Source organism: Marmota flaviventris, chromosome 12 (assembly GCF_047511675.1).
Source record: "Marmota flaviventris isolate mMarFla1 chromosome 12, mMarFla1.hap1, whole genome shotgun sequence".
Taxonomy (NCBI): Eukaryota; Metazoa; Chordata; class Mammalia; order Rodentia; family Sciuridae; genus Marmota; species Marmota flaviventris.
Genome location: NC_092509.1, coordinates 70,017,017 through 70,040,548, shown reverse-complemented (window position 1 = coordinate 70,040,548; position 23,532 = coordinate 70,017,017). Strand labels below are relative to the sequence as shown.

At 42.8% G+C, this 23,532-nt stretch overlaps 2 long non-coding RNA genes across 2 annotated transcripts in view; one reads left to right on the top strand and one right to left on the bottom strand.

Moving 5' to 3' along the window:
• Positions 1–8,683: 8,683 nt before the first annotated feature.
• On the top strand, positions 8,684–17,302 carry LOC139701406 (uncharacterized). Its single transcript, XR_011703979.1, has 3 exons — positions 8,684–8,846; positions 14,524–14,574; positions 16,954–17,302. It is a non-coding gene; the product is annotated as an uncharacterized lncRNA (long non-coding RNA).
• Positions 15,459–23,532, bottom strand: part of LOC139701407 (uncharacterized) — a 37,911-nt gene continuing 29,837 nt past the window's right edge. The window contains exons 2-3 of the long non-coding RNA XR_011703980.1: positions 21,263–21,388; positions 15,459–18,887 (exon numbers count right to left, since the gene is read on the bottom strand). This is a non-coding gene — a long non-coding RNA (uncharacterized lncRNA). The remainder of the gene's footprint in view (positions 18,888–21,262; positions 21,389–23,532) is intronic.

The following is a 23,532-nucleotide window of genomic DNA, read 5'->3' as shown; positions in this document are numbered from 1 at the left end:
GGAGATAATGCCCCCATGAAAACTACTTATCTTAACAAATACTTTCCCCCCTCGGAATGCTAATTTTAATTTAGGGATTGTTAAAATGGCAGTCATTTCTGTACCTTTCCATTTCTTTTTCCTCTGAGTCAAAATGAATTTTGCCTATCAGAAATCATCAGAAATGACTTCAACTCTTTGTCTTCCGAGACCAACTTCAGAGTGTGGTGCTCCTGGTCCATAGTGGAAGGAAAGGTCTGTTGTTGCAATGCTGTGATTTTTCTAGAAATTTGAGATCTGCTGGCACAATTGTGTTTGTTTAAAATAACTAAAGCAAACATCCTGGTGCAGTCCCCACATTCTGCATAAGGGCCCTTTGCCCCACTGCCTAAGTGGTTCATCCAGACTTAGATCGGTCTACTAAATGGACGTCTTTAAGATAACTGTCCTCTGAGGAAAAATTGAGGTTTAAGAAAAAAAGTGACTTTTGTTCTAATGCCAAATCCCTGGGAGACTGGTGCTTGGAATGTTTACGTCCTCCTGACTTCTTACATGATTTCTCCAATTCTTACACTTCCTACACCAAGAGCAAAGCACAACTTGACCCTGGATGAGTACGTGGTGGGTCTGCCAGGCTGGCTAAGCAACTCAGGCTTTGCCATGTGCACGGGCTCATTAGTCAGGAGGCTGGAGCCGAGGGCAAATAAGGTTGAGGTCTTAGTTGAAATTCCTGTAAAAAGCCAATTGGCTGGGCACACCCTGCCCTCTGCTCTCTCTGGCCCAGGTCATGAAGGGGACTAGGTGAGAGGGCGTAGATGGCTCATAGCAGCCCAGCCCTGCTCAGCTCTCTCAAATTGCCTTGCATGTCCTGAATGGTGGTGGGCCAGTCATTCAGGCTCCAGACACAATGAGACCTTGATTAAGCCACCTTCTGGGAAGAAAACACCATTATATCCTTCAATCATGATATTTTTCCAGGTCTCATTAGTGATGTGAAACAGCATGGCAATTTTTCTACTAAACAGAAAACATTTTGTCTGCTGCTCCTGTCAAAAATACCTGTCTGACAGCTTCAATTTGCCCCCAACAATTTTAAGCCCATACGGCGAGGCCACAGTCCCTCCCCACTTCCTCTTTCTTTTCCGTTTCCCTCACTCACCAAGGTCTCTCCTTCCCTGGCAGATGCTGGAGGCCTTTCTGTTCCCTAGCAAACCAGGAAAGGATCCTGTAATGGTTGTTTGTACTCGCAGGTTAACAGGCTGCCCTTCACAGCAATGATCTAGGGAGGAATTTGGCGCATAGGGTGAGGCCATGTCTCCCTTTCCCACTTCCTCTTTCTATATATACCCTTTCCCTCATTCACCATGGCAATGATCCCTGTCACCATTCCTTCAACTAGGCGTTTCGTTTCAAGGCTTTTTCTGGGAGTTTCTAAGTAGAGGGTTGCTGTTAAGAGTGGGTAGTCTGTTAAAAACAGCATACTACAGGGACACAGCCACATCAATGCTTACAGCAGCACAATTCATAATAGCTAAAGTGTGGAATCAACCTAGATGCCCTTCAGTGGATGAATGGATAATGAAAATGTGGTATATATACACAATGGAATACTATTCAGCATTAAAAGAGAATAAAATCATAGCATTTGCAGTAAATGCATGGAGTTGGAGAATATAATACTAAGTGAAGTTAGCTAATCCCAAAAAAACAAATGCGAAATGTTTTCTCTGATATAAGGAGGCTGATTCATAATGGTGTTGTGGGGAGGAGCATGAAAGGATTAGACAAACTCTAGATATAGCAAAGTGGAGTGAGGGGAAGGGAAGGGGCAAGGGGGTAGGAATGATGGTGGAATGAGATGGACATCATTACCCTAAGTACATGTATGAAGACACGAATGGTGTGACTCTACTTTGTGTACAACCAGAGACATGAAAATTTGTGCTCTATAGGTGTAATATGAATTGTAATTCATTTTCTGCTGTCATACATAACAAATTATAATTTTAAAAAAATTAATAAACAACACTTCACACAGAAAAAAAAAAGAGTGGGTAGTCTGTACCATGCTAAGTGAAATAAGCCAATCCCCTAAAACCCAAACACTCAATGTTTTCTCTGATATGTGGATGGTAACATACAATAAGGGGGCAGGGGAAGAATAGAAGTTTATTTGATTAAAAGAGGAATGAAGGAAAGGGAGGGGGGATGGGAACAGGAAAGTCAGTAGAATGAATTGGACATTACTTTCCCATGTTTATATATGAATCCATGATCAGCAAAACTCCACATCATGTACAACCACAAGAATGGGAAGTTGTACCGCATATCTGTATACTATGTCAAAATACACTCTACTCATGTATATCCAAAAAGAACAAATAAAAAAAAATTGTTTTAGAGGGATAAATAAATAAGAGTAACGCCATGGTAAAAGAGGCCCCAGAGAGGTCTCTCATTTCATTTGTCATGGGAAGACACAAAAAGTTACATCTATGAACCAGAAAGCAGGCACTCACCAGACACACCAGATTTGCTGGTGCCTTGATCCCAGAAGTTTTAGTCATCAGAACAGTGAGAAATTAAAAAAAAAAAAAAGTGGGTAGTCTGGAACCAGATGAAAGCCATGTTGGAATCTGGCTCTGCTAATTACCAACTGTGTGACTTGGGATGGGTACTTCATTCTGCCAAGCCTCAGTGTGCCCTCTGTAAAGGACAGTCCATACACAAGGCAGTGTTGCTGTGAGGACTGAAGAAAATGCACGTTAGCACTCAAGCATCACCTGGTCCGTGACAGATGTCATCTCTGATTATTTATTAGGTAATGGACACACAAAAGGCTTTATTCTACTGCAGACATTTTTACAACAACTTGCAAGAGGAGAGAATTATCAGATTTTTTATTATGAAAAATTTTAAACATGTAGAAAACTCAAAAGAATAATATTGTGGAGACATATTTCTCATTTAGATTGTCTGCATTTTACCATATACATACAAACATACATTTAATCCATATCAATATAAGAAAAACAACCATCTCTTGAAAATAAGGACATTTTCCTACATATTCACCTTTAGTAATAAACTTAATAATATTCACCTAATGTTGCCTATTCTCAATCCACATAAATTTTTTCCCAAAATGTTCCCCAATATGTCTTCTAACATTTTTTCCCCCAAACAAGACCCAATCAAAATTCTTTCATTGCACTTAGTTTTCTGGTCTCTTTATTCTCTTTTACTCCAAAGCATAGATGTGGAGAAATTTTGAGGACCAGCTTGTTAGTAAAATCAGCTACATGAACTTTTGGCTGCTGGGTAGAAATGCCCATGTCCTCCATTGAGGCCCACTGGGCGAGGACACATTTATTAACATAGGCCCCGTGATATGGTTACATAATTTAGTTTGTTGAACTTGTTGGTTATTAGTTTTACTACTTAATTACTTGAGGTTAAGGGCTCTTCTATTATCTTTATACCCACTCCTCATGCAGGATCTAACACACAGGTGGACAATAAAAGTGAATGGAAAGAAAGGAGGAAGAAAGGGCATAGAGTGTGGAGGGACAAGCGTGAGCAGGCACCTGCTCCCAAGACTCTGCTCTCCTGGGAAGCACCTGCCTTTCTTTGATTTGGTTCCCCACTGAGTCCAAGGACACCTTCTTCCTCCATGATCTCCTTTCCCATTTCCCCACATTCCCTCCCTGAGCACTAGACAGGCTCCTTTGGACTCTGTTAACTTTAATTTTTATCTTCTGCTCATCCTAGAGACAAGATTGACATTCAACATTATTTTTCAAGTTATCTATACTAGATTATATTTTCCTACACTCATTTTCCCAGTACCTTGGAAGGTAACTCCCACATGATTTCTACAATCAGTAACAAAATTCCTGATCACAAAGAAAATCGTGAGAAATACTCTGTTAAGAGAGATGGCAGGGCATTTATAGAAGACACGCTCTGCTGAAGGGAGAAGATGTTTTGTTTAGATCCAAAAGCTCAGGGAAGCTGTTCTCCAAATACAACCAATAAAGTTTGGTTCAGTTTTCAGGGTCGGATGATTGCCTCTATTCTGGATTGACTAGATTAGCTGGAATAGGCCAAAATTTATATAGGAAACTTTCTCCATACCCCATCTCTAATCCATCTCTAAAATTCTGAGTTTAACAAAATTTTGAGTTAAAAACAGATGATGAGTTAACAAAACTTTTGAGAAATAGAGGGAATGAACTCAAGAATCTCTAGATTATCTGCATGGTGGACTGGCTGACTCATTCCTGTTGACCTCGTTGATATGCTCCTTTGTCACCTCTCCTTGCTGAGGAATTGGCTTCTATTCAAAACACACAAGGCCATTTAATTATTAATCTGTGCAAAACATTATTAGGGAAGTTAAACTGTTGAGTGTGTATGTATGTGTACACACATGGATACTTTCTTGATTATCTGGCTGTTCTGTTTTGCTGTTTATTTTTCTGGGCCTTTTCCTCTCTTCACTTGTGCCAATACCTATAAGGTGATTATTACCAGTGAATTCCTAAGAGCTTTTTGGTCCCTCTCCCCATCTTCATAGATGTATGTGGAAATTTTTGTCAGCTGTGGAGGACTCATGTACACAAAAGAAGTGACTGACCTTGGCCATGGAGTAGAGCCTGTATCTGTGACCAGGAAAGAGTTCAGTGTTTGTGTTTGATGATGGTTTTATGCCCTGCTGTCAGTAGAAAGTATTTTTATAGGGCTTGCTGATGGCTCAGGGCTCCAGGAACCATCATGATTATTTAGTCAACGATTTTAATGAGTTCATATAAACCCATTCTATTTTTATATTAATAATAGGGAAGGGGAAGTTGAAAGATTAAATATAGAGGAGGATGGGTTTTAGCTTCACTGGTCCGTGCCACTGGGAATTCTACAGAATTCGATCCAGCCTGTTGCTATTTCCTTCTTCCTAGGCAGGTTCCCCCAGGCCCCTCCACCCCCCGCCTTATTCTTCCACCTTTTTTTTTTTTACTACTTTCTTCCTTATTTATTTATTTATTTATTTTTATTTATTTATTTGTGTGTGTGTGTGTGTGTGTGTGTGTGTGCTGGGGATTGAATCCAGAGCCTTGTGCATGCAAGGCAGGCACTCTACCAACTGAGCTATATCCCCAGCACCCCCCCACACAACCACACTTTTTTTTCTTTACTTCCTAAGTTTGTTTTTCTTTTCTCTTCCCCCCTTTATTTTAACTGTATTAAATGCTCACTTGGTAGTAGCCACAGTGCTGAGGATGCAGAGATGAAGAACACATGGTCTCAGTCCTCCTGGAACTCAATTTGGGGTGGGAAGCAGAGGGAAACAGATCATGGCAATACAAGGGAATGACAGAGGTAAGCCAGAGTGCTATGTGAGCTCATTGGAGCTCAATAACCCCTAGCCCATCTTGGCTCTGGAAAGAAGATGGGAAGCTTCCTGGAAGAGATAACTGTGTGATTGACTGGGAGTAGATCTAGGAGAGGAGCAGTGCTTGAGGTCTTCACCCAGCAGGCCAAGCCATTCCTTTGGTTTAAGAGTACTGGACCCAGGCATTGGGATGAGGACTTTGGGGATGTGAACTTCCACGGATGTAGGACAATAAATTTTGATGTCACTAAGTATGGATAGGTTCACAGGGGCAGGATAGAAATGATGTTTTTTGCTATTCTGGAAGAGTGAAAGGGACCCACCCTTGAAATTCTGGGCACATTCTAAGGTGCCTGTTGTCAGAAATGAAAGTCAAAATGAAAGAAGAATCATGGCCTTGAAGGCCATTGCATGATATGCATCCTGGTTAATCTTGGTCTTCAACTTGACTAGATTGAAGGACACCTAGAAAATTGATAGAGGACCCTTCTGGTACATCTGTGAGGGTGCTTCCAAAGAGAGGCATGGGGATTAGCAAACAAGTGAGGAAGATCTGCCCTGAGCATGGGTGGCATCATGCAACAGGCTGGGATTCACATGGAAGAAAAAGTGGAAGAAAGGTAAAGCTCACACACGTGCATACTCAACACTTCTTGAACAGGTACAATTTTTTTTTTCTGCCACTGCTGCCTGTGGACAGCACAACAGATTCTTTAGGCTATGAATACAGATTATATCAGCTGTTACCCAGGGGGCTTTCAGTCCCTTCAGCCTTTCGGACTGGATCTGCATGATTGGTCCCTCTGTTACTGAGGCTTCCAGGTTCTTAGACTGAGCAGCTACTGATTTCCCTGAGTCTCCAGCCTGCAGATGACCACTGTGGGACTACCCAGCCTCTGACATGTGAGCCAGTCTAATAAATATCCTCTTATAATTTTATATATATTCTATTGGTTCTGTTCCACTGAAGAACCCTGACTAATGCAACACGTGTGCACTCATGGATAGAATTATGTAAAGGGAGGTGGGCAGGGTGTAACCCTCAAAGTGTAAGTGGAGATCAGTCTTAGCAGGGTGGGGTGATGAGGGTTATATAGGTAGAGCAGGACTCCTGGCTTCCTAAAAAACAAGTCCTAACTTGTGCTGCAAGTTTTATTGGGAGCTCAGGACTCTGGAGGAGTTCTTTGGGCCAATAAGCAGGCAAGTGGCCACAATAGTTCTTGTGCCCTCCAAGGACTGGGTGCACCCTGATATAAGCAGAAGACACTCAGGAAGGTGAGAGGGAGTCTATTGAGAGAACCTTAATCCCTGCTCCTTGGAGGTATCAGGCTGATAGCAGAAAGAACACATATGTGCCGAGAAGTATAAATATCATGATTAATGATATCAACTGCAACAATAGCAATAGCCACAGTGTATTCAATGTCTACTTAGTGACAGGGATTTTCATGTATTACTTAATTTAATCCCCACAATGACTCTATAACGATACTTAATGATGAAAGGAACACTAAATCTCTCCATTTCATAGACTAGGAAATCAAAGTTTGTAAAGGTCACAGGTAGGAAGGCATAGAATCACATTTAAACCAGCTCATTCTAACTCTGGAGCCCCTGATCTCTACTGCTTTCTTTACTGCCAGTAAATATTCCGTGCAGCTCCTCTTTGATCTGGTCACGGGACCACAGCCCAGTGATGTCAAGAGGCCCTTATAGCGTAATGAATTGCATGTCCATAGCATTAATTATAAAGATGAAAAATTAAAATGTTTTCATTTTTATTACATATAATCTTAAAGTATGCTAATAATATTAGTCAAGAACATAAGAAAAACAGATTAGAAAACAGGCTCTTTGAAGTCTATTACTTTAGTAGTTGTTATGGACTGGGCCTCCCAAATTTACAAGTTCAAGTCCTAATCCCCATTGCGATAGTATTTGGAGGAAGGACCTTAAGGAGATAATTAGGTTTCGATGAATCCTGAGGTAGAGCTCCTGTGGTAGGATTAGTGCCTATATAAGAGAGGTTTAGAGAGACCAGAGCTTGCTTTCTCTCTCTCTCTCTCCATGGGTATACACTGTGGACAGGTCATGGGAAGACTCAACAAGAAAGCAGCCATCTCCAAGCCAAGGAGAGAGTCTTTGCCAAGAACTGAATCTGGTGGCACTTGAATCTTGGACTTCCAGTCTCTAGATTGTAAGAAAACAAACATCTGATGTTTACACCTCCCAGTCTATGGTATTTTGTTAGGACGGTCTGAGCTAAGATAGTAGTTCACCTCCACAGCTCAGCAAATACTCCCCTGTGCATGCCTCTGAAGTAGATTGATAGGGGGTTGTTGGCCGTATTTTGAGTTCCCCCTCCCACCCTCACATTAGATTTGGGTGCTCTTTTTCTCACGTGTATTTATGAATAATTTATGCAATAACTTTTTAACACTTTATAGCAAATATGAGTTGCTTTATGATTCTTTAACAGATGAGGACCCTTTCCGGTCCAGTGGCCCCAGATGAATGAGTAGGGAGGTATACAGATTGTTCTAGCCAGCTTTTTCACTCTGCAACTAAAAGACCTGACCAGAACAACTGTAGAGGAGGAAAAGTATATCTGGGGGTTCATGATTTCAGAGGTTCAGTCCATAGGCAGCTAGTTCCTTTCCCTGGGGCTCAACGTGAAGTAGTACATCACGGCAGAAGAGTATGGCAGAGGGAAGCAGCTCACATGATGATCAGGAAGCAGAGAGAGACTATTCACCAGATACAAATTATATACCCCAAAGCCACACACACCCCCATGCCCACCTCCTCCAGCCACACCCTACCTGCCTTTAGTTAATCCAGATAATCCACTCAGATAATCATTTCAAGGGATTAATTCACTGATTGAGTTAAGGTTCTTATAACCCAATCATTTCTCCTCTAAACCGTCTTGCACTGTCTCACACGTGAACTTTGGGGAACACCTCACCTCCAAACCATAACACGGGTGGCCCTCACAACTGACAGGAGAGTAGGAGTTGCACAAACTACTGGACTGTACCCTGTCCTTGCTCTGGGAGTCATCCATGACTCTGAGGAAGGCTCTGATGATCTCTTACACACTGTGGTTTGCCAGGAATTTGCTGTGGGGAGTCTGGTATGTGTTCAGGGACCGGCAGCTATGGTACCATTGTGGCTGAGGAGAATGGTGACCTGTAAACACAGACATGTGGAAAGCCGTGGCATGGGAGGGGACACCAGTGCACCTCAGACTGCCTTAGCAGTTAAGGGCCTCCTCCACAGCAGGGCTACCCAACTTCTCACCCTAGGGGAGGTTCATCAGGTCCTCAAGGAGGAGAAATCTGAGAAGGTCATTGAGCCTAGTGCTTCAGTCTTTCAGGTTCAAAAGGAGAGTCTGCACTGTAACAAGCTCCCCGTGGTGCTGGGCTGGGGCCACACTGGATACGGAGGATTTGTTCTACCCCTTGGAGTCAAGGTAGGCTATATTTCAATAATCATCTTAGTCAAATAAGATGGTAGTTCAAAAAAAGATATTTATCTGGTTTAGCAGTTTTCTTACCTTTTAGAACATCTTTCTTAGCAACCCAAATCACTTTAGCTTCGAGGCAGTTCTGTTCTTCGTTGAGAAGGAGATGCAAAGTAGTCCCCTCCCATATCATAATCCTTGGTTATTTAAAGACTACTAAGTCAGATCTATTTTTAAAAGCATGCTTCTCTCTGTTCTTATGCCTGCTTTATGCAGTTTGGTCAGGAGGAATGAAATTATGGGGGAACTTTAGGCTGAGGAATTGGTGTTTGGAGCATGCATGCATCTGCTCATTCAGTCAGAACCTCCTCACACATTCAAATACGACCCACTCTTTGTCCTTTATTTTTAAATTATTATCATTATTATTGTGCCAGAGATTGAAACCAGGGGTGCTTAACCACTGATCTACATCCCCAGTCCATTAAAAATTTTTTTTTTTCAATTTTAAGACAGGTCATTGCTAAATTGCTAAGGTTGGCTTTGAACTTGCAATCCTCCTGCCTCAGCCTCCCAAGCTGCTGGGATTACGTGCACACCTCCATTCCCAGCCCATTCTCTATGTCATTTAATTAATTAATTAATTAATTTGTTTTGGTACCAGGGATTGAACTCAGGGGCACTCGACCACTGAGCCCCAGCCCTAGCCCTATTTTTGTATTTTTATTTAGAGACAGGGTCTCACTGAATTGCTTAGTGCCTCACTGTGGCTGAGGATGGCTTTGAACTCCCAGACTTCCTGTCTCCGCCTCCATTCTTTATTTTAAAGGGAGGGCAGAAATGATCAAAGTCAAAATCTGAAGAGAGGATGAAACTCTCCATTGAATTTTTAGCCTCACCACTTCACTTATCAGAACTTGATCAGGGTAGTTCACAAGCACAGCAACCTGCTTTGGATATTCTCTTTTCTCCCTGGCTCTACATCGCTTCCAGTTGAAAGACTTAGGAGCAAGAATTCAGCCATCTAGCATGACCAGGCAAAGGAGCCTGAAAAAACCACAATAAGAAAGAAAGCCAGCAGGTTGTGTTTTAAGTACCCAAGAGTCTGTGATAGGTGCCAAGCCACTTCCCTCTCTGTCTTGTCCCCCGTACTCTGCTTCTTTCTACCCCAGCTCTTTGTGCCATTGTGTGACTTTAACCCAATGTGTAGATTCTGTCTCTGGAGCACTTATTCTTCTAAACCTTTTTCTCTGAGGATGGGATGGGATGTGTCCTTTGGTAAAGAGGCTAACTAGTCACCTGGTGATGGGTTCTTTTACACACCTACCTGGAGAGACACAGTGGGGCAGATGGAAACATTGCCTGCTGCTGTGATATTCTGGGGGAGGGATGAACTCCTCCAGGAGAATGGGAGGAAAGAGGAGGAGGTCCCCAGGAGAGCCTATGTAGCCTCTAGATTTCCAAAGGGCAGGGATATCCAGAAGTCTGCTGTTACCCTGACTCCACCCTCAGCTTCAGGTAAAATGAGAACTGGGATGTAGCTCAGTGGTAGAGCGCTTACTTAGTATGTGTGAGGCACTGGATTCGATTTTTAGCACTGCATATAAACAAAATAAAGATCTGTCAACAACTAAAAAAAATATTATTTTAAAAAAGAAGGTAAAATGACACAGCCTGAGCAGGGGACACACTGGAGACTGCTGGTTATCCTGACAGCCTATGTGGAGGTGCTCTGCATGGTGAGTATGACTCACCAGTCTTGGTCATGACTCTGGACCCAGGATTCACAAGTGTTCCAAAATTAGCAACCAGTACGTACACCCACAGAGTAGTTAGACACTTCCCATTCAAAATGCTCAATGGGATAAATACACAGAGAAAGGGAAGGCTGAAACAGCTGTCGATTACCACAGCTCTTCTACTTAGCCTGCAGAATGTATTCCTCTCTGCTTCCCTGTTTACATTTTCCTTTCTGAGGAGCATATTCCTCTTTGCTGCACCATTTAGAACCTGTCCATTCATCCATTTAATATTTTTTTGTTGTGGTTGCTTTGTAGCGCTGGGGTTGGAACCTGGGGCCTCACACATGCTAGGCAAGCACTCTACCACTGAGTCACATGCCCGGCTAAGAATTCATGTTGAACATCTTCCTGGGTCTAGCCTGTTCAAGATGCATGGGAGAGTCAGTAATGAGGCAGTCTTTCAGTTCACCAGTCAATGGCAGTGACTTAATTTTCTCATCTGTTAAATGGCGGTGACATACTGATTCATTGGCTAATGCACCTGGAGCACTCACCAGAGTACCTGACACTTAGTAGACATTGAATTAGTACCCGCTGTTAACTTCTGTTGAGAAACTACTGATGTGCAACTAAGATTATTGGTGTCCTGTTTTGCCTACTGGTGCCATAGACAAATCGTTATCTTGGGAGCTTCGGGCATCAGCAGTGCCACAACTGGGAAGGCAGCCACCGCGGTGATGGGACTGGAAATGCTGAGCTCAGCATATGGCTCTATTCTATTGGTCAGACCTCACTCAGTCAATCTGCAAGGAGCCAGATAATCAATTAGTGCCTGGAAAAGATGATAAAGATCGATCTAAAGTACAATTTAATTTTATAGTCATCATTCATTTCCTCTTTATTGTGGGGAGCCACCCAGACACCTGTACAATGAAAATAAAGCCTGGGAATGCCAAGGTGTGTCTGTGGTTGTAGTCTCACGGGTAGCAGGGGAAAGGTCAGATTGCAAAACCTGTGCCACCTGCCTTCAATGGAAAAACCATGCTGCCTTCCAGGCCTGCAGGTTCTCTGGGCCCCAGTTCCTTCCTGGGGCCTTTTCCTTGGTGAGGTTTCTGGACCCCTGAAGACACTGATAGTTTCTGCTTTGCAAGCTCATACAGGTGTTCCAGATTGTTGACAGTCCCGTGGTATTGTTGTTATCTTCATGTGAGTTCCTGAATACATCCTATTTATTTCTGTATTCCTGGTGATCCTTCCAAGAGTACCTTTGGGTTTGGAAAAGGCGGGATAGACCCTCTGATCCTCCCATAAGGACCTGGGCTGCTGGTGTGGTAGTAGGGGATTGGCCAACAAAGTCATTTGTAAGGAGCTACCTCCAGATGCCTAAAATAACTCTGCCACTAGCTGGTCACTCAGCCCCACTAAAGAGCAAACCTACTTCAGGCAGGGAGAAAATGACTAAACATCCAAAGAGAAGTAACTGTTGCTTGAAGTAGATTTTTTTTTAAATAATTTTTTTAGTTGTCAATGGACTTTATTTATTTATATGTGTTGCAGAGAACTGAACCCAGTGCCTCACACATGCTAGGCAAGTGCTCTACCACTGAGCCCCAACCCCAGCCCTTGAAGTAGATTTAAAACGGACAAAGGCAGTGAGTCCTCTCTGAGGCTCCTTGCAGGTCTGTGACTCTAGGATTGCAACTACCTGGAATTACAGATAACTTGAAGCTGGGCTGAAAAACCTCAGGGGCAGAGGAGACAAGAAGATAAAAAAGTGAGATAGTGCCAGGTGTAGTGGAGCATGTCTGTAATCCCTGTGGCTCAGGAGGCTGAGGTAGGAGGATGGCAAGTTCAAAGCCAGCTTCAGCAAAAGCAAAGTGCTAAGCTACTCAGTGAGACCCTGTCTCTAAATAAAATATAAAATAGGGCGGGGGATGTGGCTCAGTGGTCGAATGCCCCTGAGTTCAATCCTGGTACCCCCTCTCCCAAATGAGATAGTTTAGGAAGTGAGTGGGAGGGTGAGAAGAGTTTTGAGATTTTTCCAATTGAGATTTGGTTGCATTAAGAGCCTTTTTTTTTTTCTCCCAGCATTGCAAGGTTCACCTGTCTTAAAGGCATTTAGAAATGTGCCACTAACAGACTTAAATCTTTACCAATCTGGCTAATTGGTGTGGTTTGAAAGTAGCTACAGGACAGATAAACAGAAGTTTGGGTCTAGAGCCTCCACCCTTTGCTGGGCCTGAGTTCTACCTCCAGCAGACTTGATTTACACATTCCCAACTTTTGTAATCTTTCAGTCACCTCCTTTGCAAACTCACTGAGTATTTTCCTGTCATTTTGCAAGGTTTTCTTCCTGTGCCATGATATGGTGGAGCTAGACAAAGTTGGCACGATATTTGCCACTTGTTAGTTATGTGATTTGAACATATTTAACCTGTCGGAGCTTCAGTTTTCTCATCCATAGAATGGAACCACATTAGCCTCACTAGTAGTGATACCATAAGAATTAAATGTCTACATGCATACCTGATCCTAGTTAAACTTGAACTGTAAAGCTTTTGAATAGGGATTATGTGCACATCCAGGTATGTCATTTAGTAGCTGTAAGGCCTTGAACGAGTTGTTGTGCTTCAGTTTTATCATCTGTAAAATGAAGTGAATTTACTATCTAACTTCAATTTATTTATTTTTTTATTTTGGTGCTAAGGATCAAACTCAGGACTTTATGCATGCTGGGTAAGCACTCTACCACTGAACCACATTCCCAGTCCAATTCAATGGTTTTTGATAATGATTAAATGAGTTAGTGTGTGTAAGATGCTTGGCATAGCAGTCATCAGGTGGTTGTGCTACGTCTTAGCTGTTAATATGATTATGCAACACACCCAGTAGAATATCCAGCACTAAGTAATGTTAAAAGTAAATTGAATCTCTTCCCACTGAAACCTTGAATTCTAAACTTGCTGTGGGTGCTGTGGAGCTCCTTCCATTCTAGCTGTCCTGTTTAGAAGACTTTTCTCCAGCTAACATGAAACTGGAGTCATGGTAGTTGCTGGGCAATCAGGCCCACGTTTGGTGGCACAGGTAGGTCAGCAGGTGTGTCCAGAGGAGGTGAAAAGGGTGGAAAGGACCATCAATATTCACTGACTTCATTCCATTATTGGCCTGGGGTTCTAGGCTCAGGAATACATCAAAGAGGGAAGACACAGTGTGGTGACTTGGGGGTTCCACTTAGGAATCAGGCAAGCATCCTGCCTTTCTGGAAGGAGGTGTCCCCAAAACAGATTTAGCTCTACATTTTGTCAGCTCTGGCACATGCCAATGGAGGTTCTGGGCTAGCTTCAAAGGGATGTTTTTGTAAGCCTGCAAAGCAAAGTAGGCGACAACAACTTCCAGTTGCAAGGCTTTGGCTCTGCATACAGCACAAGGTTTCTGCTTGCTGTGACGGCTGCTGGTGCTTTGCCCTCCAGGGAGCACTGATTCTGGAAGGGTGCCCTGGGGGGAGGGGAGCTAGGCTGTTGGCCCAGCTGCCCGCTACACTGGTCCAAACCGGCTGTGCTGGGTCTGCAAGGAGAAGGCTTTCCGACCTGTCAGCAGAATCCGTCACAGATTGAGCACTGCCCTGTGCAAGGCACGGTGGAGGGCACAGTGGACATGGCCATGAATTCAAGGAGTTCACCAATCTGCTGGGGGAATCAGGAGCACTTATAGAGTAAACTAATACTAGGATATCTGAAGTCGTTAGTTTGTCCTTGTGGATATCAGTAACCTGTGAGACCCTTTAAACTCCTGAGATTCTAAGTACAACCCAGCTTGCTGGCGAGGCATGTACGACAGGCATTCTTCTAAAGGAATATATATATATATATATATATTTTATATATTTTTCCCCCCTATTTATTTGCCACAGTGATCTTTTGTAGTTTCAATATTCTCATTTTCAGATGGAGAAACATGGAACAGGAAGGTGATGGGATGAGCCAAAGATCATACAGGTAAGAAATGATGGAGTCGGGCTCCTTATTCTCAGGTTCCAGAAGGTCACACCTTTATCTTCCTGGTTCAGTCACCTGGAGTCAGGGAAGGTGGTCTGGGAACCACACTGGCAGACATTTCTTCTTCTCGGGTTGTGAGGGACTCACTGGTGGCTTCAGTTGATGGGGTTCAACCCTTGAATCCAGCACCATGTCTGCTCCTGCCCTTGCTACTGAGGCTACTCATAGTTGCATTTAATGCCCTGAGGGAGAATTTGTTCAGCTTGCCCAGTGTCCAGCCAGAATATGAAATTGTCTCAGGGAATAGGTCTTCTGCCAGACACCTCAGAGGCTTTTGGTCTGCTTCCAGATAGCTACCATTACAGGAGAAGTAGATGCCAGTGCAATCAATTGTGACTGGAATGGTAGAGGTTGCATGGTAGAGAGAAATCAAATCATTCGCTGCAACCTGAAAGAGCTTGCACAGCACAGGAATCCACAAAGAAGGGGTGTGATACCTCTATCTCCCTAATCATGCTGAGTTGCTGCTTGCTGATCACTCAGAAGCCTGAAAAAACATACATATTTGCACAAGGTATGTTTATAATATTGGTAATACTACCAAAAAATAAATCTATCCAACTATCCAGCCATAAGAGATTGTTTAAATAAATTCAGGTCCCCCCAAACACCAGATTACCATATAGCAATTGAAATCAATGCTATGTAAGTAAATGTTTTAACATTAAAAAAATGTTTTTTTCAATTTTGTGTTAAATGTCAAGATCAACTTGAAAAACAGAATGGATAGTCTGATCCTATTTTCATAAAGAAAAAATGTATTTGCATGTTGTTTTAGGCTATTTTGTTGTTGTTTCTATAACTGAATACCACAGACCAGGTGATTTATAAAGAATGGAAGTTTATTCACTTTATGTTTCTGGAAGTCCAACAGCATGGTGCCAACCTCAGCTTGGCATCTGGTGAGGGCCTTCCTGCTGGGTCATGACGTGGTAGAGGGTATCACATGGCGAGAAACAGGAATCATGCTAGCTCTACTTTCTCTTCTTATAAAGAGGGGGCCCCATCCCCATGACCTCATCTAATCCTAATTCCCTCCCAACGGGCCCACCTCCAAATACAATTACTATATGATTTTGGGGATTAAGTTCCTAATACATAAAATTTGGGTGATACCCTCCATAACATGCTTATAGAAAGTATTTTAATTTATATACATAAACATTTGTAGATATTATCTCTGAAGGATTACAGGTTAGATTAAGTTCTTTTGTTTATTTGTATTTTTTTGTATTTGCATTTTTTATACAATAAACCTGTTATTTTTTAAAAACCTAATGGTATATTAGAAATAACCTGAGTTTTCTAAAAAAAAAAAAATCATATCACCTTAAATATTTTTTAAAAATTGATTTGTTGTTCTCTCTTTCTTATCCTATTTTTGATGGTAAGCAAATACTGGTCATTGTAGAGAAAAATATAGGCCCATAGTTGACTTAATAATTAGAATATGAGAGCTGGAAGGGGCTTCAGAGATCATCAGGCCCAATTCCTTATTTAGCAGATGAGAAGCTAGATCCAGGGTCTTAGCTTGTTCCTGTAAATTGTGGGTGACAAAACCTGGGCTGGAATCCAGGTGCTAAGATTCCCAGTGCAGGACATTTCTACACCATCATGCCAGGCCATTACATTTGCCTCGGTGACGCACAGAGAGTATTGGGATCACTCTGCAGGGAGGTGTCAACTCTAAGCACAGGAAAGACAGTGATGCTGAAGATGGTCAGTCAGCTCTGCAGCTCTCCTCAGTGGCCAACTGCAGATTCCACAGTGAGAGTTAAGACAATGTCACCAGCGATGGGAAGGCAATTATGGTAGCCTTTTCTGGAGATCGGCTATCTGGAAAGCTTGTAGGTGAGTCACATGAAGGCAGAGGCCAGGCCCCGGGCTTCCCTCCCAGTTTCCTCCTCTTATTCAATTATTGGGTCATAAATGCTACTTGAGATATTTTCATTCTTCTCTTAACACTTATCTTTCTGAAAAGTAGAGCAGTGTGCCCTTAACCCTTGTGAAACCAACTTCAGATGTTGCAATGAAACTATTGCTTTGTCAACTTCTCTGCAGAATTCTTTGCACTTGCACTATTATGTTAAGACTTTTGGTCACACACATCAGAACTCCCACATGAACCAATTCAGGCAAAAGAGGGAAAGTACTAGCTCAAGAAATCCATGTAAAAGTTGACTCTCCAAACTGAGCAAAGGCTAGGGGGACATGGATCCAAGCCTTGGGAACCACAGGAACCAGAGACTTCAGGGCACCAAACCTTTGTCTCTTGTCTCTTTTCCTTACTCACGGTGGCTTCCTTCTCTTTCACTGCAGAGAGGCTGTCTCTATTTCCTTGCCTGTATTTCCATGTGTCTCCATCACCAGAAATGAACTTAGCCAACGATTTCTCATCTGCTCCAAGTTAAGACAGCCCTCAAAAGGGCCAGTGTGGACCAGCTGGGACCAGAGTGCTGGGTCATATAAGATGAAAATTCCAACATGAACACATTGTTTGCCCCAGGGAATGAATGAAGGCCCCAGAAGATGGAAAGGTCAGGGCCAAGACATGGATATCCTCTCCCCCTCTCTGTTCTTAGAGATAATAAATTTGATGAGAAGAAACTGAACAATTAAATGGCAAGTGAGAATCCTCAAGAAGTCAAATAAAAATCCTGGCCAAGAACAGCCTTCTTTTTCTTCTTCTTGTTTTTAAAAACAATGTTTTTTGCATCCAGTGGGGGCAAAAACAAAAAACAAAACAACAACAACAAAAAAAAAACCTGCAGTGAATCTCTGCTTGACTTGCCTCCCAAAGAATCACACCTGGGTATTTTAGGACCTAAGTCAAGTTTGAAGAACTGTGCTCCCTCTTCCCAGCCCTCTCTTTAGAAAACTAAACCATGGGGGTAACAATCCTGTAATTTTAACTGTATTTATAAATCCCTGATTCTTTATGTAGTGTTTTTTTTTTCCTACACTGCACTTAGTCTGAATGTTGCTATTTTCACAGAGGAAATCAGTGGAAAGAGACTATAATTATAGGTCAAACACCAGCTCCGGAAGCAGTGAAGGCAGCAGAGAGCTGAGGACTCCCTGCGCTTTTCCGGTGACACTCTGGACATCTCTTCCTTCTGTCCCCAAGCCTGGGCCAGCACTTCACCTCTTTATCCCTATATCTTTGCCCCCTTTTGTTGGTCAGCCTCACATATCACAAGACAAAAAGGGAAGGTTGGAATTGAAAGGTAACAAATTAAAACTGCATGATGCTTGGGCAGGCCTGCTTCTTGGAGATGATTCAAACGGGAAAGAAAAGAAAAAAAATTAAAAAAAAAAAAAAAACAACAACATTTCAGGTCATTGGCCTTTTTAAACAGACCGCCGGCAATATTTACTCCTCCTGAAATAGCACAGTCACATGAAATAAAACCGTGTTCCGTAAAGCCTGCAAAACAAAAGGACAATTTACAGGCTGGCACACTAACTGAGAGCCCTCTGTTTGCTGGCTGGGTCATACCCTCTACTTTCTGGTTGTCCTGGCCACCTTTTGCCCAAGGCCTGCAGGAGACCTGGGGTGGGAGGAGTCAAGATCAGGTTGCCTTGGAGACCCTCCTCAACTTTTTCTCTCTGAAATAATTGGGGCAGGTATACCAAGAGTTGAGAGCAGGGCTCTGATGAGAATGTGTCGAGTGTGGCGTCTGCCATCGAACCAGTGCCTGAGGAGTCCATGTCATGGATGTCACAGGAGCAGCTGCCAGTGGTGCCCATCATCTCCGGCACTGTCACCTCTTGTTTCCTCTCTCCTTCATCTCCACTTCTTTATCAGTTTACTCCACATCTTTTTCTGTCTCTTTCTTACATGTACTCTCCCTTCCTCTCTCTCCCACACACATTTTCTTCCATTTCTGGCTTCTCCAACTCACCCTTTGCCTTCTCTCTTAACTTCTGTTCTGTTGGAGTCCCTTTAATGATTAGCCCAGCTGTCGCCTGGAAGGTCTAATATCATGGCTAATGGTGGGGTTAATGCATGTACCATCTCTGGTCAGGCCTGGGATCACAGTCAATTCCCACTGAGACTCAGCTTTCACTGAGGATCCAAGGGTAATTTCTCAGCCTCACTCTTCCAGGATTTTCTTCTTTGTTGCCCAAGACCCCCTTTAAAAAGTCAAAGGCCATTTAAAATCTATATTATATTTGTGAGCAACTTGTGCTTCTCAAGACCTTTCACATTCATGATTTCATCTTTCCATCACCTTGGGAAGTGGGCAGAGCTGGTGAGGAAACAGAAAAACAGAGACTCAGTAGCATGCCCAATCAGAGCACCATGGAAAAGAAGAAAATGAGACTCATTCCAGACACCCAAGAGGAATCTCTAGCACTTAGTACATTAGCCCGAATTCCTGGCTTATCAAACACTGAACTCTTCGTTGACAATCAGGTCTTTCACCTGTAACTTCTCATAAGCAGGTTTTTCCCAGCCTCTAAGTTACCTTCTTTTACATCAACAGTGTAACAGGTACTGGCTTCACTTTCTTTTGCACATGCCCAAGTGTACAGTAAGTGGAAAAGAGTGAGCCAGGGATGTATACAATGTATTCTGTTTTTTCAAATGATTGAAATTTATGACTATAAAGAAAATTACTTTTTGGCCTCTGGTGAGGTCTATCTTTCTATCCATTAGTCAGTCAACATATACCGAGTGTTGGCACTGTGCTAGACGAGGTTGGAGGTTCTGATGATATGTTTGTGAGAAAAGGGGACCTCACAAAGGAATGAAGCAGAAATGTATGCTTTTACTTCTAACAGTGGCACCAGTATCTCCACGTCAAAGGGTTGCTCTCAGCCTGCCAGGACCCCTTTTGCCTGGTGCCACAGAAAACTGAAGGGCCTGTACTTTACCTGCCCAGAGAACAGCTCTTAACCAATGACTGACAGATGCAGAGGATAAACACCATACCTTGAGGTTTGTCACTGCTCTGTGGGATTGAGCTCAAGTTACCCTCTGTGGACTTCACATCCTTGTTGATTTCACATGTTCCCTGTCCTACTTTCTCACTCTCTTACTGGTTTTCCCTTTTAAAAAAAATTAATTTCACACCAGTTCTTGTCTTAGGATGTGTTTGGGGGGAAACCCAGATGAAGATAAAAGTTTTGTTCAGTTTTGGGCTTCCTCCCAGCGCAGGTTTCTAGAATCAGGATGAGAAAGATGGGGAAATGGAAAACCAGGTCTGCCTTCAGAACCAGAAATGTGTGACCAAAAGCTAGGATACAGACGACCTACAGACTAGGAACAAAAGCAGCGCTCAGCTAGGGAGAGAGACAAGGTCCCTGTCTGGACAGACACTATCTCCAGTGCAGGGAAGAGAGGACTGATGGATTTCCAGTTCGTTGAAAACCAGAAGACAGAACTGACAGAGGTAGCAGCTGTGAGGTTCTTCCTCCAAGTGGCTTCTGGGGAGCAGATAGATATCTATGGTAGACTCAAGTCTTAGCACTTGGAAGCCATCACCTGGGATGTCCAGAAATAACTGGGAAAATAAAGGAAAGCACCAAAACATGCTTCGACATGGATGCACCTTGACAACATGATGTTAAGAAAAGACACAAAAGGCCTCAGGTCATATGGCTCCATCTACTATATGGAATACCCAACAGGAAAATCCATACAGTCAGGAAGCAGATTGGTAGCTGTCAGGGGCTGGGAGGAGGTGGGTATAGGAAATCACTATATGGGTGTTGGGTTTCTTTTTCAGTCATAAAACTGTTCTGGAACTAGATAGTGGTGATGGTTATACAACCTTATGAATATACTAAAAGGCACTGAATTTACACTTTAGAAGGGTAAATTTTGTGATACCTACCTATTTTTCAATTAAAAAAGAAAGAACTAGGAAATTGGGAGGTGTTGGAAGAAGGGCTGAGGCCTTGATTTGATAGGGAGGCTGTAAGGTAGTAAAATTTTGGTTATTATTTTTTTAAAGCAGCACTAGTTCTTTTTTTCTTTCTTTGTTTCAAAAATATTTTTAATTGTCAATGGACCTTTATTTTATTTATTTTTATGCAGTGCTGAGGATGGAACCCAGTGCCTCACACATGCTAGGCAAATGTTCTACCACTGAGCTACAACCTCAGCCCCCAAATTTTGATTATTAATGTTACAACTGCTCCTTCCCTGGTTGCCAAAATGGTCCCTCATTAAGCTGGTGTTGACTGAGACCACCAATGATGCATGAAGTGTACTCTATGTAACTCAGTGTTAAGTTGTACAGCACAAATTCTTGGTCCTGAAGGAGATGCGGTTGTATAGGTCATATACTATACAGCCCCTGCGTACAGGTTTTGTTTGTGGTGGCCCTGGTTTTATATTTTTCAAACTTCTTCAACATTTTCGGATCTCTACTGCTCAAAACAGAACACTGGAAATTTTCTTTTAATTGTTTCCACGTGTGCCCATCTAGTATCCTTAACTACAATGTAAACTTTTTGAGAGGAGAGATCAGGTCCTTTTAGCCAAAGGAATTTCCTCTTCCTTTCCTGGCCTAAGCTGGGCACCTTTGGTGCTCCCTGACACGGTGATCTCCCCAACCTGAATGTAGACCACGTACTGGCACCAGAGAACCAACGCGTCCCCTTTGAGGGTCTTTACCCTGGACAAGGCTCTGTTCTATTTGCTTTGAATCTCCCCAGATTCTTCTCCAAAGTTCAGGGTTGCTTCATGAGTCCAGAAATCGGCCTCATTTCTGTCCTGGTACTTCTTGACATCATCTGATTCCTGTAACAAGAAAGCAGATTTCATTTCTGGAAGTCACGTGACACCTGATTTTTCTTGGTGACATTACACTCCGCCAAGGAGCAGACTGCTTATATAACACGGTTGATATTAAACTCCAGCAAAACTGAGGCCTAAACACTAAGGTCAGTTCAAAAGTCACTGCAAGTTTTCTTGTTCACTGGAAGAAAGAAAAGCTTCCAATGAAAATGTGGGATTTAGCTCCCTCCATCCAGTTCCTCCTGCATTTCCTGAATTTGGGGACCTAAAAGCAAATCATTTTCTGAAACTAGTTAGTTCCTTTTCCTCTGAAAACCTTGGTCAGGAAGGCAGTTAACTTTCCAAATTCCTGCGTATTACTCCTGCCCTCTTCTCCTCACCTCCGTGGGTTGAAGATTGGCACAGTCCACCTCTCCTGCAGGGTCTGCACTTCATAAGGAATCTGTTTCCAGATGTCCAGGTTGGTTGTTTACTTGGAGCTCTGGATGAACGGGGGTACCATTTCCTGGTTCCAGGGCTGGCAGTGTGCCTGCCCACCCGGCTATTGGCTTTGAGCCAGAGATGGCCTGAGGTTTAAACATTCTAAGCAGGCACGTTCTCAATGTCCCTGCGGCTGGGTCACATCTGCACTGAGTTTCCGCCTCCTAAGGGAATATGTATGTTTGTGGTTTTTCTGTGTGTTTCTGGGTTTGTGTATCAGGGGGTTGCACTGTTTGTACTTACGTGTGTGTGTGTGTGTGTATTTTGGCAGTTGAAGAGGCTAAGTGTACACAAAAAAAAAATGGTATTTATAGTGAAATAAATACCAATGAGACAGAAAAAATATAAGTAAAAGAAACACTATTATCACCACAGTGAGCATTTTTCCATGCATCTCTTCACACAGGTACATGTCTGTAGATGTACTTCTCCATTAGTGTTATCAATACACTAGAAGTCTGTTTTCTAAGCTAATAATAATGCACAGTTACTGAGTGCTTGCTATGTGCCAGGCCCTGCACTGTCCCTTAACATGCATTAATCTCATTTAATTCTCAGGATTCAATCCTTTGAGGTAAGTGAGTAGTATCACTATTCCCATTTTACAAGTGAGGAGATAAATCCTAGAGAGAATAGATAAAGTTAGTCTCCAGTGAGAGGCCATGATAACCTTGCCAGGGGGTCAGAACTGGAATTTGGACCCAGCCGACTCCAGAAATTGCTTTTGATCACTGCTGGATAGAGGCAGGTGACAGTATGCAGCACAACTGGGCAAGGGTCCCAGAGCTCACCTGAATATTAACTCATCATTTGTAGAGTGCCTAACATGGATTAGGTCATAGAGGTCAAAAGGTGACCAAGACACAGATCTTCTTGAGACTCAAAGTCTATGGACCTTTATTTTATCTATTTATTTATAGGCGGTGTTCAGAATTAAACCCAGGGCCCCCACATGCCAGACAAGTGCTGTGTACCGCCTGAGCTCACCACCCCAGCCCCTCAAAATCTTTTGAGGGAGACAAATATATAAATAAATTAGACAATTTGGAGTAATTGAGCAGATTACCAAAAGAACAAAGGAGAAGCTATCCTGTTATGGTTTAGGTTATATGTCTCCCAAAAGCTTATGTATGAGATGATGCAAGAAAGTTTAGAGATAAAATGAGTGTTACAAAAGTTTTGATCTAATCAGTGCATTAAGCCCCTGATAGGAATTAACCTGGTGGTAACTGTAGTCTGTTAAGGTGTGGCTGCAGGAGGTGGATCCCTGGGGAATGTGCTTTGGGGGTTTATATTTTGTCCTATTTAGGAGAGGTCTCTCTCTCTCTCTCTCTCTCTCTCTCTCTCTCTCTCTCTCTCTCTCTCTCTCTCCTTCCTGGTGTAATTTCTTGAGCCCCTTTTCTCCACCATACTCTTCAGCCATGATATTCTGCCTGGCCTCGGGCCCAGAGCCATGGAGTTGGTCATCTATGGACTGAGACCTCTGAACCTGTGAGCCCTCAAATAAATTTTTCCTCCTCTGAAATTGTTGTTGTTGTGTCTTTTGATCATAGCAGTGAAAAAGCTGACTAAAACACATCCATACTGTCTGGGGAAATTGTAGAGGTAACATTTTAAATGCATGTGGAAAAAAAAAAAGACAGAGAGAGAGAGAAGCTATTTGCCAG